Source organism: Poecilia reticulata, linkage group LG3 (genome assembly GCF_000633615.1).
Source record: "Poecilia reticulata strain Guanapo linkage group LG3, Guppy_female_1.0+MT, whole genome shotgun sequence".
NCBI classification, from domain to species: domain Eukaryota; kingdom Metazoa; phylum Chordata; class Actinopteri; order Cyprinodontiformes; family Poeciliidae; genus Poecilia; species Poecilia reticulata.
Window position 1 is genome coordinate 25,335,364 of NC_024333.1, and position 5,813 is coordinate 25,341,176.

The following is a 5,813-nucleotide window of genomic DNA, read 5'->3' on the forward strand; positions in this document are numbered from 1 at the left end:
TTAGACATGTAGATATTATTAATTTCGTGCTGTGCTTAACAGCAAAGGGAGAAACCGTTAAAGTGCAACTCAATACCACGTCTTTCTCGCTCTCCGTATCAGCGCAGCTACTGTATGGCTAGCTCGCCGTTACTGTCTCTTACTCTGCAGTTGTGGAGTCACAATGTCTGGGATCATGAGCGCCCCCAGCGATGAGGCACGAGAACTGCCTGCCTCACCTCGAATCTGTTCTCTGCCGTTTMTGATCGCTCCTCAGCACACAAAACACGWTACACACACAGTTGGTGACAATAAAAACACAGTACATTAAATACATAAGCTAAATTATGGAAAATCTGTTCATACATTAAATGTTTTTAACCATTTTATTGGCGACGTACARACAGGAGGAGCATGCTCTCATAGAATGGCAACCGGTGCAGTTAGCGAGAGGYTGCVCARTCCCAGGTGAGGCTCAGCTCGCTGCTGCCTCACCTGCTTCGCTTCCAAGCATTTGAATGGGAAAATGCGAAAATTCAACGATTTTGAAGAAAAAATTAATCAGATTTGGTTAAATTAAATGAAAAAAATAGGTATTTTATAGTACAAACCACAGGGTGAAAATATCTTTATAAAATATTATTTTTCCATGATGACAGGAAAATGATGCCTCCCCTGACCGCACGTCACTGGTCCAGTCTTATAAGAGAACCTGTAAGACACACCAGCCTGAGCATCAGGTGGTGGTCAACATATCCACTGGATAACGACCCTAAACATTTACCAAGAACTACAATCGTATGTTTTAGATCAAGTTATTTTAATTGCCCCCGTTAATGTCCACATTTATATCCAATTGAAAATTTGTGGCTAAACGTGACAATTGATCTCCAAAGATRCTTTTGCTCCAATGTGACAAAACTTCAGCTACTTTCCTAAGAAGAACAGGCAAAATCTCCAGTTTCTAGAGACATTTCCAATAGACTCGCTGCAGAAAAATGTAGAATYATCTTTCTTGCACTTCATAATTATGATCTACATTGTGCTGCTTTATCACATATAATTCATATAAATGTAAGCTCCTGCTAGTTGTAATATAAACTTAGTAAATCATTTGTTTGAGACCTGCTTGTAAGACAGAAAGGTGTTCACTTTCCAATAGATCCTGTGCACGCACACACGCACGCACACACACACGCACACACACGCACACACACACACACACACACACACACACATCCACACAGCGGTTCATGTTTAAAGAAGACAGTGGCTTCTGTCCTCATCCAGAGGCACCTGTAAATAATGCAGTGTTAAAGGTGGCAGCCAGGCAGGAATTAGAAGGTGAGCAGGTGGAGGGACCCCCACCCCAACACCAACCCCACAGCAACACAGCTTCATGCCAAGTCTCACTTTCAGCCTCACCATCCATATTCTTAACACCACAGGTGCTGAGCACCACCGCTGCAGGCCCTACAGGGGGGGCCGCCGGCCTCTCCGCTCATCGTACTCAAAGCAGTGATGGGCAATAAAAACACTTCCCACCTTAAGTGAAAGATACGACTTTAAATATTTTACACACATTCTGCATATGCAATTTATCCACACCTGGCTCTCAGGAGCAACAACATCTGGTAGCTGTTGCTTTAGGGGCAATTAATTCTTCATCCAAGTGTACAGGTCCTTTCTGAAAATGYGGAAGAATGACTTATGATTCACTTAGATGAGCTCAAGTTTCGCAGAGTAGTCAGGTAAAAACCATAAAATACATTCAAAGGGTCAATTGTCTGGTGCAATAGTTTGTATGTGTTTGCAAAAACTTAAGGTTCAGTCATGCAGTGACCCTCCATAAAAAGTTCATTTTTTCTTTACTAGTGGTGTTTGGACAAACACATGAATACAGATGAACTAGAAAAGTAAGTAAACAGAACAAAAACATCTTAAAATACAACACAAACCAAAATAATGTTTTTTTTTGTTTTTTTTAGTTTCACTTTCTTCTACACAAACTGTRTACTGTTGTATATGTGACCTACTTTTGCATTAATTACTACAATACCTTTTTGCACATCTAGTTGCTTGGAAGACTGTTAACCTCATTTTCTGCACAGATTGGCTATACAAGGTATTTTGCATGGACAAACATTAAACCTGAAAAAGTTTTTCACCTTTTTTTTTTTTTTTTCATTAAATCCTCCATCAACGTCATGATTTAGACTAGAGGATCTAAAAAGTCAAATGTCTATTTTCTTTATTAAGGAAATCAAGTCATCCAAATCAAACTGGCGTAATATGAAAAAGTTATTGTTTTCTCTTGTTARATCACATTTTAAATGTGTTTAACCACATTTTTTGGAAACTTGAAATCTAAAGTAAAAGATCTTAGAAAGCAACAAATCATCATCCATTCTAAAGAAATTCAAGAATAGATGAAAATCAAAGTCATTGACATGTATAAATCTAAAAAGAGTTACAAACATAAAGGCCAAAAATCTAACTGATCCCTTAATAAAACCCTCATTTAAAAAATAGCTCTTGAATTTACTCTCTTTGCCTAATTTTAAAATTTGTTTGATGAAACATTAACCTTAACAAAAACAAAATCTGTAAGTATATTGTATTTCAAAACAAAGTGTGCCTAAATGATATCCAATAACAGATGAGCAAACTGAGCACAAACCATGACATCACCACCATCGTGTTTCACRGACAAAGTTTTTCTCTGTCGTGATCTTGGTGCTTCTCTCACCCAMCACGGTGACCAACACGGTGACTGGACCATGTGTGTCATGGCTGCCCATTGACTTTTCCCACATCTTTAACAGAGCTCCCRAAAAATAATTAGACCAATTTATTTTTAGGGTGCTTCTTATATAAAATAACCAGCAGATGTTTAAATTACATCTTATTGATTGGATAACTTTAACTGCCCAACAAAAAAGTTGATTTTTTTTTACTTTGCACTGGAGATAGCCACATTTTTGTCTGAATCATCGTATTTTTACAACTTGCATAAAAACCTGGAAGATCCTATTTTTACTTTTCATAAATACGCAAGATTTATTGTAACATTTCTCAAACYATAATTGGATACAAAGGGGATTATTAGCACATAATCTGTTTCGCATGTAGAACCGATAGWACTAGAAGACAGGTGAGAAGGGGTGGTGACAAAAATGTTCATTTTGTGTCCTGACAACACAGAGGCCAGAGGCAGCGGGGTCCTTCTGCTGATGGATCAAATGGATAGATCTGCCTAATGCCTGGGCGTAATTTTGGAGGAGGCATGTGTCTGTGGAAAAGAAACCGATCAGGATAATGGTGAAAAATAACCRTCCTCTGCGGCCTGAAGGAAAAGAAAAACATCTAAAGCTCAGATTTTTAGACAGCTTGAAGTGACCGAGTAAGTGCAGAGTTAATACTTTTGGCAATAAACATTTAGGTTGATTACACCACTTTGACTTCATCAGAAACTGACCTTTGAAGACACTAAATAAAACCAGTTACTGTGATGGAGTTGAAACATCGAAGTGGTATATTGGGTTAGGACTGATTCGCTTAAAAACATTCATGCTGCACTCTTTTTCATCTTCAGYGGTGGAAATCACTGCTTTCCTGTTGTCTGAGTGGCCTTAAACATTTACCTTCCTCCTGTGCTGATAGGATTCCTCTGTTTATTGCTGTCTTTTCCCATGGGAATGAAAGCAGATGTAGAGTTCAATGCTAAGTGTGAAGTGCCCTGCATTCCCATGTACTGTATAACAACTTGGGACACCAAAGAGCCTTAAGAAATGCCGTTTGCTTTGACCACACTGCCACCAAGGCCTGTGTCTGATGGTATGGAAGTGAGAGCTGCAGCAATGAAATTTTTAGATTAGGTTAAAAGAGAACAAAACAGTCCTCTGTCAGTGAGAAATAACAGGGAACATTTCTAAATCTGCACCAAAATAAGAGTTTCTGTTTTGAGAGAATTTTACAGTTTAAGGTCAAGAAAGATTTGTTGAAATTGAAATTRCTGGAACCTTCCTCAGTTCATGGACAATCATAATGCATTTCCTCCCGTTTCAAATCTGCCTGTTTGGGTTTGGCGGTTGTTTGGGCGAAGCTCAGAGCAGGTGAGGTCAGACCGCAGTGCCGCCGTTTGTCGCCGGCTTGGGAGGAGGGCGGGGCTGAGGCGCTGGACGGACACCGGTTGTGGTGGCTGTTTATCATAAACACAGCCTAGCCCAGAGAGGTCCATCTGCTTTGATTTTATTTAGTGATTCCCCCCAGGGACCCTGAGCTGGAGTGAGAATAACAATACTCGAGCCCATCTGTTCCTGTAGAAACCAGCCCCGGCTAAATTACCGCACACTACGAGCGGCTGGCATATGTTGTGGCATAAAGCTACAAGAGGGCATTGTGCGCCAGCTGTTCTGTTGACAAATACTTATCTGGCACTTCTGAACTCAGCTTGCTGAGCTGGTTTCAAGTTTGACTCCAAACTAAACAGGGTAAGGTGTTAGAAAGGGTTCCTGAGGGGAAGGGAAGGGAGGGGCGGTGAAGAGTGTGTGTAATACATGCTGATTTATCCCTGGGTATCATTTTGTCAGAGACCGTCTGGGGAATTGGGTCACTGGATGAAGATTTAATCTGAACATACAGGGCAGATAGTCGACTGAAGCCCGCCAAGTGGGCAAAACAGACAACATCTAATCTTTGTTATCCTCCAGTTAGAAAAACAGATTGTGATCATATTGTTATTGTGTTTACAGCTCAGTGGATGATCTTCATCCAAAGACCTAAAGTAGGCTCTATTGTCGTAATCTGATCTCTATAGAGAGAAATAAAGACGTACAAGAGGTTTAGGAGGATTCACACACACACATTCTAAATAATAGCTAATATTACTCTGCAGAAGTATTAATTCTGAACTGTATATGAWAGATTAAGACAAAACGATGCCTAATGGAAAAGAGGAAGTACAGTTCAAACAATAGTTATTGACAGATACACTTTGTCAGTTTTTCTTTGAAAACAGCTGAAGCTGTATAGAGATCATTTGGGAACAGGACAGATTCTCAAACCTGTCCCGTTTGGACTGGACTTCGACTGAAAATGCTTTCATCCAAATTATTACATTGTTGTTTTTGGAAGGTAAAGATGGACCACAATAGATTTTTTTTTTTCAGGATTGCTCATCAATTAACTTTTTCTGCCTTTCTATACCAGTTTTAAACATTTCTGCCTCTGCTGGAAAATGTTGCTGCCACCATCTTGTTTCAAAGAGTGAATAATATGTTCGAAGTGTTAGTATTTCACAATCACATCCTGTTTTGCATGCAGGCCAAAAAGTTCAATTTTAAGTGCATTAAATTTGTTTTAATACTTTCAGTAAATCGCCTGCTGAGTTCGTGACTGTTTGACCACAAATGTTCTGACAAACCTGTGAGGCCTTCACAGAGCAGCTGGTTTTACACACATTTGCTCAAATGTGCCTTCTTCATTGGATTTTTAACAGCCATTAGAATAAAGGGGGGTAAATACAAAATCTTAACTAACTTTTCAGATTTTTATTTGTGGATAAAGTGAAATCCACTTCCATTTCCTTTGGGATTCTTTAGCAAATAAATTTTATCTCTTTTTCTGTTCAACACCAGGCAGTCTGCTGCTATAAATATATATTTTAACATATGTGGCATTTAACTTATTTGCCAGATGATTCATAATTTATCAATTCAATAAAGCTAACTGCAATAAAAGCCACAAGTAGCTAAACTTGAAGGCAAAMGTTTCCTTTCATCGAAGGTGAATTGTCGCTAAAGAAGTCCTTAATGTATTTACAACATTCAGCA